Below are 14,526 nucleotides of genomic sequence, written 5' to 3'. Positions count from 1 at the left end.
TTCTATATATTAAATGAGTTAATATATGTAAAATGCCCAGTATTGTTCCTGCTACATAGAAGGTGCTTCTAATGGTGACTAGTTATAGAATCTTGCTGTTCTATTGTTATTTGAGATAATATGATAATTTTGCTAGTCACTAAGAGTATGTTCTCTTTATGTGCATTTCAGAATTTTATTTAAATTCACCTTGCTAATGCCTGTCTCAGTCCATCCTTCTATATAATAGACTGACCTTCATACAAACTAGCTAATTATCCAGATTGTCTTAGATTTACTAAGAAAACCCCACAAAAATGAAACAACCAGTGACCAATAATTACATGAAAAATGTGCCCAAACTCTTTAATAATAAAAAAATAGTCAATAGTATGATGTAATATTTCCTGTCCAGGAGATAGTTATACCCTAGAGGATATGCACCAAAATGTCAATAGAGTTCATTACTGTGAGGGGAAATGTTTTGTGTTTTTTCTTATAATTTTCTGAGCTTTAATTTTTCAAAAACAATACATGACTTTTTTTATAATAAATAGAAAAAAATACCCTACTTCTGTTTTCAGGGTAAAACTGCATTGAAGATACAGACATGTAGGTTTGTAAGAATTAAAATTAAATCAAGCCTATGAAGCCCCAAACATGGCGCCTGGCAGAGCAGACATTCGGACAATGTGAGCTATTCTCCTTTTATTCCAGTCTCCTTCTTCTCTGTCATTAGTTTAATGGATTTTAGTTCTCTGAGCAAATGTTTTAACAAAATTAGTGGGGAAAATATATAAAAAATAGCTCATTTCACCTTCCCCTCCTGTAGCCAGCGGTGGAGCTTGTCTCCTGGAAACGACCCTATTCCATCCTCTAGAAGGTAGTGGGGGAGTTGAGAGCGGGCGGTAAACCCCAGAAGTATGGTAATTCTGCCAATCGTAACCACATTATCCTAATCCTGTTCTATCGGGGTCAAAAAGTCTTGAGTCATTTTGCCAAGCTGGGAAAAGGAATCTGTGAGCACAAGACTGCAGTGTTTGCCAACTAAAATAAACAACTAAAACATTGAAGGAGAAAATGAGGTGGCAGCCACAGCGAAAGTCATCCAGGTATACCTGTTAGGGCTGCTCCACGTGGGGAGGCAGGAAGCTTGGAGACAACATGTGTTCTCCCCGGACTGGGGGCCAGTACTATAAAACGGGCAGCAGCTATTAAATGTCATCCAAAGAGTATCTACGGGGACAAGAGGCAACACCAATCCATCACTTAATAATGTTCACTTCCAGTTTCAGCATGGAACTCAGTGTCTAATCTGATTTCCTGGCATGGCCTGCTCCTTCGTCCTGGTGTGACGAATGGGAAGATTTGAAAACGGAGAACAGGATCCAAAAACCTGAACAGAGTATTTGCCTCCGTTCTCTGCTATCCCACTACCCTGCACTGCAATCTGAACATGGCCTACAAACAGAAGAGGCATGCCACTTCCCTTTTCCAAGATCTGCATTATAGCAAATTCTCTTCTCAGAAACATAAGCACGCCATCAACCGTCTTCACTGAGGCAGACATTCCAGCCTCATTTTCCATTTCACCCTTGAGCACATACTATTATCTATATTGTACTTTCATAACCAGAAGCTTGTGTTCACGCTGTTCCCTCTGATCTTTATGCCTTTGTTTCCAATTTACTTCTATTGGAATAATCAGCACTTATTCATGCATGCTTTTTTTTCTTTTCAAACTGCATTTATCTGGTCCATTCTACACATTTTGCAATATGGTGGGCCCTATGCCTGCCCTCAAGGGGCTAATGCTGGAGACTGGGGAGAGGCTGATAAAGAAAACCATTAAAGCTCTGCACATGTGCTGACAATGCATGCATAAACAAATAAGGCAGAGGCCTGCAGGGACAATGAGAAACTTCACTTTAAATAAAATAAGACCATAAAACAAGAGGTTCACAAATAACGGAGAGGGAAGGGCTTTCCTGATTTAGGAACCAGGGAAACGTTCACGGTAGCAGGAGTAGGAGGTCAAGTGGTGGGAGAGAACATTGCCCAAGTCGTAGTCTGCCTTGCTACCTTCCCTCCCTCCCCAGCTATTCAAAAGTAAGATGCTAGTGGCAGCTTGGAGCTCAATTCTGAGGACTATGTTTTACCAGGCTGAGGAGATGGGCAACAGGGAACCAGGACGTGTGTTTTTTTCCCAAAGTGCTGAGGCTGGCCCTGAGGGAGGCCGGGCAGAGGGAGGGACTCTGCAGTGTGTGGGGGCACGATAGAGAGAGAGAGGGAGAGAGAGACGCAGACCAGCCTCATCAAGGGGCCAGAGACGCTGGGACTGGAGAGACATTTTTACACTTTTTTAGAAGGTTCAATTAAAATATCTTTCATGGTAAACCTTCCCTTCCAGAAGAAAACCAGCATTCTATGCACTATTTCCAATGGCAACGCGCTTCTCCTTCTGCTCTGACATTGGTCCCTGTATGTTATCAGTCGATTGCGACGAGCGCTCCCCACTGGGTACAGGCTCCTTGGGTCTGCACAGCCCCCATAGCACCTGCTCATGGCAGCGTCATCACCCAACAGATGCTTGTTGGATAAATGTGACTAGAGTTGTTTAAATGGCTTTTCTGTGGGGGAAAACACATTATCTTTATGTATCTGTTTAAAATGCTAAAAGCATATTTATCATATTGCATTACAACTTCTTCATCCTTTGTGTCGTTCTCAGGAATCTCTAGAAATGTGAAAACGCATCATTAATCATACCAAAGTCCTAAAAAAAGTGTTGACCACAGAATTCTGCCCAAGCGAAGAAGGATTTTCAAAGTTAAAATAATACCAGGGTAAAATTTCTCAAATAAAAAAAAAGTTCCGACAATTTTAGCAATTGCATCATACATGTATATGCAGACTCCTTACTTTCATTCTCCCTCAAAAGCTAACCCTAGACAATGAGTGGTCTAACTCAAATAGTCAGTCCAGAGCATGTAATATGCTTACGGATGGGGCCTCCGTCCTGAACAAATGGTTCACGTACAGCCTGGAAACGACGGCAAGGCCTCTGAGCGATTCCTGCACACATGCAGTAGCGGCCTGCGAGAAGTCCCGTGTAACTCAGAAACCGGTGAAAGGGCAGACTCTCTGAGAGCAAGGCCTGTGACCTGAGACATGATGCTAACCGCCAAGAGGGAGGCAAGATAGCCTCAGGACTCCCTTTCTATTGCAACAGAAGCCAATGCGGGAAGGCACAGGCGGACAAAGGCTATCTCTCTTAACTGTATGTGTATTTTTAAATCCACAAATCTACTTTTCAGAAGAATTCTGCCAGCTATTTGTGCAGTACCTGAATTCTTATCAGTGAAAATAGAATCATTATATACAATATACAGAAGGGGTCATCTTGAGCTGCCTAACTAAGGTCCTCGGTGTAAATCCTTCAAGGGTTAAAAAAAAAAAGTAGCTTTTGAAGTTAAAATAGCATAATGTTCAATTTCACATTAGGAAATGTTTATAAAAAAATCATGTGTGCATAAAGAAATGCCTTTGATGACTTTAGAACAGTCAGTTGGATTAAAAATTCAAAACACATTGATTGTTATTATTTGGGCATTTAATGGTTAATTGAACTCTCATCTGGCATTGTCTGAACAAAATAAACATTTCTTAATTAACATTTTTGTCTCATTACTCGGTTTATTTGATATCATAAGGGTATTAGATGTCCTAAGTCTGCTGTGTCAAAAAAAGAAATATGTTTTCATAGCCCTTTCTCTGTTTTTTGTTTGTTTGTTTTGTTTTTATTTAGCTGCTACCACTTGGTTTCTATCACCAGCCTTTTAAATATTGGTATTTTCCCAGGATTTCAGATCCTATTTCCATTTGGTGTCTTTCTTTCCACACCCCTGGATCATCACATCTACTTTCGTGGCTTCATAGATCAATTATACTTTGGTTTCGCCTAATGATCAACCTCCAGGTCTCGCCTTTTGGTTTCTCCCTTCATCTTTCACCTTATTTCTTTCCCCGCCTCACTCTGCCTTCACTCCATCCCCAGAAGGTAGAGATTTGTGCAGTTCCTGGTTTTTCCACCTGGGATGCACATCTTACTCCCCACAATGAGTAACTCCTGCTGATTAAATAAAATCACGCCATACATCTTTTGAGCCCTTATTTTTGTGGCAAATATAATCATGCTCTCAGTTGCTCCTCAAGTAGGTCCCTTTCCCTTCTTACAGTGAGATTTGGAAATGTAAGCGATTACCCAACGTTCCAGAACAGAATGAAGGAACAAGGACCCCAGCCCAGGCTGAGCGTCTACACTGGTAACCAGCTCGTGAACCCAACACAGCTGCTCTCCTCAGGAGGGCTCCCTGGCCCCACTAGATTTCCAGGTCTTTTCTGTGGACTTAGTTTCAAGTTGTGCTGTAAGTTTCTCTGTACCACCCCCTCACGCACCCATTCTCATACCAGTAGAACATGTGGCCCTTTGTGTTTGATAGTCAAGATTCAGCTAATGGTGCTGAACATATTCTGAAAGTATATTTGTTGCTGTACATCTAATGTCAAAGTAATTCAATCAGATGAATACACCAGGCATGGTGCTCATGACAAACACAGGACTTAGTTAATTTAAGCTGTTGTCAACATGGCCCTGAAGATGTGTGCAGTGTCTTGTCCTTGCACTGTTTTGTGTTACTAGGACAAGGAAACAAGACATACTGAAGGTCACTATTATGAAGTCGATTCCAGGGGAGGCCAGGAATGCCACTCTTATACAGGGATTTAAAAAAATCACATTCTTCCCCTTCTTCTTGCCACCTGCTGCCGATGGTCTAGTACAGGAGAAAGTCAGGACTTTCCTTCTCCGAATGAGGAACCACCTCCTATCAGATTTCTAGAAGGTCTAATTAGAAACTGCCAGCTGCAGGAAGAATTTCAGAGCCTGTGAAGCTATAAATGCAACACCCCATCCTGGGGCCCTTTCTTCTCCAAAGTCACCAAGACCTTCATGGAACCTTCATAGAATTTCACCTACTAACCCAGGAGCCCTGGAAGAACACATAGGCCTGCTCAGAGGGGTCTATAGTATTTGTTCCTTGGGACTGTGTAATCAAGTCAAACAAATTCACACTAAGATCAAATGGTCTTTCCAGGCCTTACAACCTTCCCGGTATGTGTGCATTAAAATATTACTTTTTCAACCAACAGTCATAGAAACTGAGCAGGAGCCAGTGTCTGAAGATGGAGCTGGACAATCAGCTTTCTGGGAATCCTTGCTTGAAGATTTGACCTTTGAATAGTCTTAAATATTCAATTGTAGAACAGTGGAAAGAAAAAAAAATCCAGGGCATGCTTCTTTTGGGCATAGAAAACAAAATAAAAATATGTGGGGTATTTGGAAAATGTAAAATGATCTGTGAAGGCTCACTGGGTGGCGTGGGGCTGTCTTAGAGGGGTTGTCATGGCACGTTGGTCCCTGCCCTTTGCTGTGTCCACAAGAAGTTGTTACAACAGTTTTTTTAAATGAGGGGAGTTACACGATAATCTGTTAGAAATACAATTCTAGCTACAGTTCAGAGGCAATTAAAGGAAAAAGATTTATATTTGGAATATACACAATATAAACAAACACTATCCTAATATATATATATCATATATATATGTATATGCATATATACATACATATGTGTGTCTATCTCACATTCAAATGCACACATATATACAGACACATTTTAAAATATATAAAACACTGCTTGTGTTTATTTCCTGCTATAAGACTATAGAATTATTAGACTTCTAAAATCATGTAAATTACTTTAATAAAGCAAAAATGTGGGGTTGAGGAGAGGAATAAAAATACCAGAATGATAAAAAAAAACTCCTATAGGATATTAAATACCTCCTTGCTAAAACATCCTGCCGCTTATGAAACACTGCCTACATTTGGGGGTCATAACCACATATGACTAGATAGAGTAAACTGGAATTCTGAGGCCATGATGTTTAAATTGGTGTAAACATAATAGATAAAAATACAACAATATTTATCAATATCCTTTAAAATGTTAAATGCCGTTTTTGTAACTCCACTCTTAAAATTGTGTCATAAGAAATAATCCGACTTGGGTACAAAGATGCATAACCAATAATGTTAACAACAGTATTATCTATAGAATTTAAAAATCAAAACTAATTTCAATGCTCAATCACAGGGGAACAGTAAAATACTTCATGGCATATAAAATTCATATGATGGGATATTATACAGACAAAACTATTTCTTAAGGAATATGTAAAGATACAGTAAATTGTCAAGTGAAAACTGCAAGTCACAAAACAACTTAAAATACCATCAAAATATTGCTTAAAGGGCTTTTTAATCATGTCATTCACCTACTGCTTTTAATCACACTATTCAGTCAACACATCCAAGTCTGTGATTATATGGTAAGGAATTAAAGTGTGAAATGTGAGATAATGGAAGGGAAGGCAATCAAACAAAACAAAATAGTAAAGACCATTGATTCAAATACCTTAAGGAGGCTTGAGTTGAATTTTCTAGAACACTTTACATATGAGTATGTGCGTTTAGAGAGAATGCTTCTCTTCTTATTTTTTAACCTTTTATGTTGGTTTCTGCTCCAGTAAATGGTGGAAAATGTCTATACACAGCAATGGCCTATTTTTTCAGTGGAATCATGAATTTTTCGGTTTCTTAATAACCAGGACATAAACAACTACAGAAATCACAAAGTCCGTGTGTGTGTGTGTGTGTGTGTGTGTGTGTGTGTGTGTGTGTGTCAGAATGAAAAATTTTCCTGGCTAGCCTATTTTTTAAGCCGGTGACCTTCTTTGAAGCATTTACAGAGCCATAGGGTTTACACATTCAGTTTACACTTTAAACAGCTTTCTCCTTCCTACCAAGGAACTCGATACACTAGAGGACATTGTGAATGCCAGGAGTTATTTGTGAGCCTGGCATCCTGCTGCGGAGAAGGTGGGAAGGTGTGGTGAATACAAGGGAGAGGGAGAGGATGTGGGCAGGAAATCTCCAGGCGTCAACTTCAAAAAAATTCTAGAATGATCCTTTCACTTTATATAAATATTTCTGCAGCTCCTGAGAAGCGGCCAGGGAGGTTTCCTAAAATAGCGCCCCGTCCTAGACTGTGCCAGGGGCAAAGACAAACCTGTGACTACAAGCGAGTCATCAACCTCTTTGAACGTCGGTTTCATCTGTTGTATCTCATGAGGCAATGTATAACATATTTGGCAAATAACTGATGTCCGATACTTATTTGTTTCCCTTTCTGGGGAGATCTTTAAGGCAGCCGAAATGATGATCATGAGCTGTAGTTTTCACTCACCCACCATATATCTGTCTTTTCTCTCTGGACCTGTACATGTTATATATTCTGAAATCATCTCAATTTCCTATAGTTATCAAAGTATTCAAAAATGATAATTTATCATTTTATCAAATCAATTTCATATCTTGATTTTTCACAATCTAGTCAGTCTTTTCACATAAATAAATTCAGAGTAGAAAAATGCCCTTTTAGACAACTGTGTTCTTAAATTTTATGGGAAACTGTAGTCATCTTTAACTACAAATGATCCTAGGATAGAACTGAGGCATTTTGTTTGTTTGTTTGTTTGTTTTTCTTCTTTATTAATCCCCCTTTAGGTACACCTAGTGCTTAGCATATAATAATTGTTCAATAAATATTTATTGAAGGAATAAATGTCTGTGCTCTGGTGAGGGCTAGCAGAATCTGGGTCTGGGAAGGAGGAGGGGTGCTGACAGCACCCAGAGCTCGCTGAGCAGGTGGCTTTCACCCTATCTTAATGTGTAATGGAGGTAAAAGCTGGTTAGAATCATGATAGAGATTATGGAATGCGACTCTTGAAAGACAATGACCGCAAAAGTAGAGTGAGGCAGAGGGCCATGGAGGGGCCTCTGCACCCTGACAGGATGTGGGCACCCACCTTTTCAGAGACTGCACAGGTCCTTGCTCATGCCAGAGCCCCATCACCAAGGGAGTCCACAACCCCCAGGAACCTGCAATTCTGTACCCTCAGATGTCCTGTGAATTTTTATAGACCTAAAGAACCTCTAAATGGAAAAGATGGATCTTCACAATGAAGCTACACCCAGCTCACTGTTAGTGGAATTCACGGGGTACCTCAGTGTAACTAAGAACTAGATTTCTTAAGCACAGACTCCATACTCTGCCCTGGGGTGTGTCTGAATCTAGTGACTTCATGCAGCTCCATCTCTTGAGAAGCAAAAACACATTGTTCACTCCTCTGCTTTTGCTCCCTCACTTTGGAGAGGAAGCGTAACTCCCCCACTTGGGTAAACGTGGTACATGGGAATGAGTCTCCCCAGCAGCCAGCGGGGATGCATGCATGCATGTCTGTATGCAGGTATGATAAGACTGGTCATACTGACTTCAAATGAAACATGGGCAAAATCTAATATATAAATGAGATAAAAGAGATGCTGATTTGGTTGAGCCTGGGATTGGGGACAGGCTGTTGGATCTAATCCCTTGCTCCCTAAAAGGCTCTGGGGTCCCTGCAGGAGGTACCAGGGAGAAAAGTGTGGAAAACTGAATCACTATTTTACACCACCTCTATGCCCTGTTATTATCTAAAACTGAGCATCCTGAAGACAAGAGGGAGAGCCAGACGGCCGCTGGGGTGAGCAGGGTGGGCTGAGACAGAGTAAATGCAGAAACCAATTGTCCAAAACCCCCCAGGCTGGTGTAACCTCTTGACACTTAATGTTGCCCCCTAAACTCTGCTCTACCCCGTGGTGCCTATGGGAGGCCATCCTCTTTAGGGAGCCCAAAGGGCTGCAAATCTCTCCCTGTTTCTCCCGTTGTCAGCCTCAAACCTGCTTGTCCCAGAAGCCTGCCTTGGCTATTAATAGATACAAGAGCCAGCGAAGCAACAAAAGAGAGGAGTGGAAATGACACAGTGGCCTAATTGAGGCACTCCTCTTCTCCAGGACCACTGAGAAGGCTCTGGAGTCCCCTTCCATCATCACCATCTTAAAGTATGAGCATCCGACACTAGTGTTAAAACTCTACAACCACAGCGTACCCAAATGACCTCCTGGCCATTACACTGACACACGAGTAAATAATGCATCTGAAACAGACTGGGAAAGACAATTACAGGATACGTTATAGAGTCTGCAAATGTTCATCCCAAATTTTCAAAAACTCCATGTAAACTCAGATTCAACTGACATCTAATGAGCCTCTGCCATGTTCTAGCCTTGTACAAACCCTCCTATTATACGTGTGTGCATTTCTTCCTTAAGCCCCTAAAAAGTCTGTGATGGAGATAATGTGTTATTGTCTCCATGTTGAAGATAAAAGGAAAGACAAGTAGTAGAACGTGTTTTAAGGAGTGAAATAATAGCTAGCAAGTGTGATTTTGGCGTCATCTGTAGGGTGGGATCTCCCACATGCCTCCCTGGCCCATTTGGGAACCCAGGGCCGTGTGCTCCCTGCCTTCATCCTGCCTCCCTTCTGCCACCGCCTCAGACAGGCCAGGCTCTTCCCCTCCTGCCTCAGCACCTCACACGCGCTATTCCTTCTGTGGGGACTGAGCTTTGCCCGACATGCTGGTCTGCTTATGCCCTGTCAGTGCTCCATGCAAATACTCCAGCCCCAGGGAGGCCCCAGGACCTCCAGCCCAAACCACGCTTTATGCTCATGCTCTCTAGTGGCTCCACATTATTCCTTTCTCAACAGGTTTTAAAAAAACAAAAAACAAAAAAAACACAAAAAAAAACATGTAGCATTTGCATAAAGAAGATATCGTTTAGTTAATATCTCCTATGCACACTGGGCCATGAGCTCTATGAGGACCAGGCCATGTCTGCTTCATCCATTCTGCGCATCTGCTTAGCAGAGCTCCCCATGAGTGCGCTCTGTATCGGCACATGGATCAGAAAGGCTGAGACCCCAGGGAAGACTCATCTTCCAAGCCAGTGGGCTTTCCACCTCACCACCGCTGCAAGTAGGGCCCCAAACTACTTACAATATATATATATACTTTCCCCCCCAAAAATTATAATTTAAAATTAAGTTATATTTAATTTTAGTAATAAATATTCTTTTTTTCTATTCAGTGTTTTGAAATTGGTATTATGTATAAACAGCAAATTGAATAAACATAACCAGCGGTGTAAGAAAGCTCAATTTTATTTTGACTTTCTACCATCCCTTTAAAATATATGTGGTGGAGTAACCTTTTCCTGACACTAGTAAAACCTCTAGCTGAGTCTCTGTGCCATTTCTGCTCATGCGCAGTCAAGAGATAGGCTCAGTGCCATTTTATGTTGCAAAATAATCTTAATTCTGTGATTAAAATCTGTAGTTACAGGTGCTACTCCTGACAGCAGTAAGCCTTCCCTTTGCCCACACTCACGCAGGAGGCCTGCAGAAGGAAGGAGAATGCAGTCCTTTCACTCCATGTGGCTGCATGGTCGTACTGGGGCAGCGGGTGGAGTATGAATGCTGGGTTCCCAGAGGCCTGAGAGTAGCTGGTGCTACCTCTCTTTACTGGGGACACTGGCGAGGCCTTTTCAGAGGTTTCCTGCTGGCTCTTCTCTTGTCTATACAGGTGCATTTCTGTCCTGGGTGCTCACTTCGTTTCCCACTTAATCTCTGGGCTCCCAGGGGAAAGGCATCCTATGGGGGTCTCTGGGTACCTGAGTGACAGGACCTATGTCAACTCAACATTGGCTCCTGCCTCTATGGCCACATCACTTGCATGAAAAGCACTATTTTTGTTCCAAAAACTTTAGCAACAGGCCTATCCTGTTACCACCCTCAAAGCATACCCTCAGCCATTTGCTCCCCAGTTAGGCTACCCAAATCACTTGGGACCCAAGCCAGAGCCCTCTCAACTTTCTCAGGCACAGGCAAGCCACCAGTTCTCTGAGCCTCCCAAGTGCGGGGAACACACCTCACCGCTTATGTGTCTTACCAAACCTTCCCCATCTCATTATGTTTGATGACTTCTCTTCATATAGGGGTCGGGCACCTTTCTGAATCTTCTTTCTTACCCTTTATCTTACTGAGGTCTCAGAACCATTTCTCCAGGCCATTTCCTGTACAAATGTGCAGAGGGGAGGACATGTTTATATCACCCTGGCTTTGGTGCTTGGTGCCTATATATTGATGCCTTTGGAATCTGAAGGTGGAGGACTCCATTCTAACATTTTGTTACAATCTTTTGAAGACAGCATATAACATTTTATTCTTCAACAATTATAGATACACAGTGTTTCTCAGAGAATGGATGAGTCTAAGTGGTATCAGGGGGGATTCAGGGAAAAAAGATATAGGGCCACGACAATGGATATCTCTGCCCAGTGTTCCTCCCATCCAAACTTTAACTTTGAGACACAGATTTCCCAGATAGAATGCTGTCAATAGCTTCTCACATTGGTGTAATGCTTTGAATTGGCAAGGTATGAAAACACATGTAATTGCAGTTTAGTTGTCTCTAGTGAATTATTTAGTTACCAACAAGAGATTTCAGGATACTCAATACTTATTAACAAGCACAGATGTGGGCAGATATCTTCAACTTGGTGCAAACTTTCTAAATAAAATAACATCTATACCTCTCTTTGACTAGCTGGCATTAGTGGACCTTAACACCGCAGGTCCCCAAAAGCCCATGGCTTCCTTTGCTGACTTATTGCACTCTTTCCTACCCAGTGTTAAACAGGCCTTCATCCTCAGGCTCCTGGGAGTTTGGGGAACACACCACCTACTGTAGATATTTGTGTGCATATCACATCTTCCCTCTGGGTCAAAAAATAAACAAACAAACAAACAACTCCTTACAGACACAAAGATACAAACTCTCACTTGAGCATTTTTGTTTCTCCAAATTTACTAAAGGTAGGGAAGGGGCATGGTGAACCTTGTTGAATATTAAATTATTTTTAGGAAGTGATCAAAATTGATTCTATAGAAAAATAAGTGATAGAATTCAAGCACAGAATAAAAACTTAAAATAAGAAATGGTCTTTTTTTTTATTTTTTAAGAACATCTTTGCATATTAACTTGGATTCTGGATGGATATGTTTAGATACAAAGTTTGGCGGGAGAGGCATAGACAACACATGACAGTATATTCTTTTCCAGAAACACATTCTTTGGTAAGTGAGGATTAATAAAACAATTTATAAATTCCTTTAGCTATGTTTCTATTCTTATATGACATTGAAATATATATTTTTTAAAGGGAAAAACTTTATCTTAACTGAAATGAAACTTTATTTCAACACCATCCCTCTCAATCTTTAATAGGTTGATGGATTTCTCCATACATGCCCGGTTCAAATAAAGGACAACAGCATAGAGGGAAAAAGATGAACAATACAAGAAAGTAAAGTGCAGAAATGCAAATGATTAAGTCAGCTGATTTAATGATGAATCAGTTGATTTGTTTAACCAGTATATTTGGAGCATTTAGCTTTAGGTAGAAGCTATAACTTTTCTGAGCTATTGATATTTAATATTGAATAGACAGGGTTCCTCTCTCATAGGCTTACATTCCAGTGGGGGGAGCAGATAACAAAGAAATAAACTACAAATATCATTAATGATGGTGCCATGTAGAACATACAACAGGCTGGTGTATAAAAAAGTAACGAACAGGTCAAGGACCGAAAGGCCACTTTGAGGTGCTTTGGTCTGAGAACTTGATGAAAGCCTTGGGAATGTTTGGCAATAGGACATTCCAGAACAGTCTGTCTTACGGTTGCCTGGCAAAAGTAAGTGTGGTGTGTAAGAGAGAGAGCACAAGCGCCAGTGGAGCTGGGTGCAGAGTGGGGAGATTGGAGGTGGTAGCAGATGGGGTGGGAGGATAGAAAGGGCCCTCTCTGAGGCCAGGAAAGTCTTTTATTTTAACTGTAATGAGGCGATATGAGTGGGGTCTAAGCAGGGATGTGTTTACAGAGTTTGCTCTGACTGTTACACGGAAAATACAACCTAAGGCTGTGATGACGAAAGCAGGGCAAACACGGGGGCCTTACAGGAACCCAGACAGAATCTAGCAATGGTCTGCACAGGTGTGAGGGCAGAGGAAGGACCAACTTTGTGAAAGAATGGCTCCTTGACTTGGAGTGAGGACAAAGAAATGTGCGGTATAAATTATGTGTATGAGGGTCACAAGTATATTGATATCATCATAAATGCATCTTAGCTCTGTATAAGGTTTGAGCGTTTATGAAATACATTTACTCCTTTACTCTTTAGGATCATCCTACGAGGTAGGTTTCATTATTCCCCTTCCTCAGTCATCCCCTGCAGTTTGCCTGTCCCATGATTATGCAAACTCCCTTTAATGATAGTTTTAATAATTTAGCAAGAAAAGGTATTTTAATTAATTCTGTAGTCACAGCACATAAAATGTATTAGACTTCAAGTAACTATGAATTTGATAATGATAATTATAAACATCCAATGATTTTTTTTTCCTAAAGATTAAGCAATTACAAAACATATTCTACAGAGATGGGTGATCAAAAATGCCCAAACTTTTCCTCCCTTTTATTTAAAATCACTACAGCTATCTCTGTTGACAGCAAATGCTTCTTCGTATTTCAAATTCCTTATACTTGGGACTTACATATGTGATATACATGGGTAAATAAGAAACTAATATTACTTTATTTAAAGATGTAACCCTTGCTTATTTAGTCTCCACCCCATGGCCTAGATCTTTCTATCACTCTTGTATTCCACATTACCTTATATGCTATTTAAGACCCATATTTATTCTACTTGACTCAAAGACACCAAGTAATTTCTGGAAGTTAACTACTATTTAATTTACTTGGCTTCTCTTCTATAATAAATTGTAAAGAGATATGGTCCAAGTTAACATTATTTAAATTCTCTGAATCTTCCCATAATATCATCAAGAAACTATGTATACTATTTTGAACCTAGACAACGAGTCACGAAATGAGTGGAGATAATTAATTATAGTGATATGTCTTATATGTTCTTGTTAGATGAGTATGGTAATTTTATCTACATAAAAAATGAGTTGTGTATAGCCACATTGTCCAATACTATAAGCACTGGTGATAAGTAGTGTTTTTGTATTTGCTGATAAAATACTTAGTATAAATATGTACCACGCAATATTTGTTGTTTGTCTGAAGTCAAATTGAACTGGATGTTCTATAATTTTATGCTAAATCTGGTCATCCTAGACTATTAAAATTAAAACTATTTAAAATTAAATGTAATTAGAAATCCAGCTTGCCACGTGCACTAACTAGCCATTGTCAAGTGCTGATGAGGCACATGTACAGAGTGCGGTTCTGCAGACCTAGGGCAGTTCCTCTGTTGCAGAGAAGTTCATTGGACAGCACTGGGAAGAACACCTGAAATCCCCAAATCAACAAGTAAGCAAGAAAGAAATACAACATTAAAAATAACAATATTCTTCTAAGACCTCTGGTATAGCATTTTAACATTTTTGAAATAAAATGT

At 40.4% G+C, this 14,526-nt stretch overlaps 1 protein-coding gene across 6 annotated transcripts in view; it reads right to left on the bottom strand.

The window, feature by feature from the left end:
• NALF1 (NALCN channel auxiliary factor 1) overlaps positions 1-14,526 on the bottom strand; it is a 628,625-nt gene that overhangs the window by 442,840 nt on the left and 171,259 nt on the right. The window lies entirely within an intron of this gene.

This window comes from Hipposideros armiger, unplaced genomic scaffold (genome assembly GCF_001890085.2).
Source record: "Hipposideros armiger isolate ML-2016 unplaced genomic scaffold, ASM189008v1 scaffold_376, whole genome shotgun sequence".
NCBI classification, from domain to species: Eukaryota; Metazoa; Chordata; class Mammalia; order Chiroptera; family Hipposideridae; genus Hipposideros; species Hipposideros armiger.
Note: the sequence above shows the minus strand (reverse complement) of the source record. Positions and strands in the feature narration are given on the sequence as shown.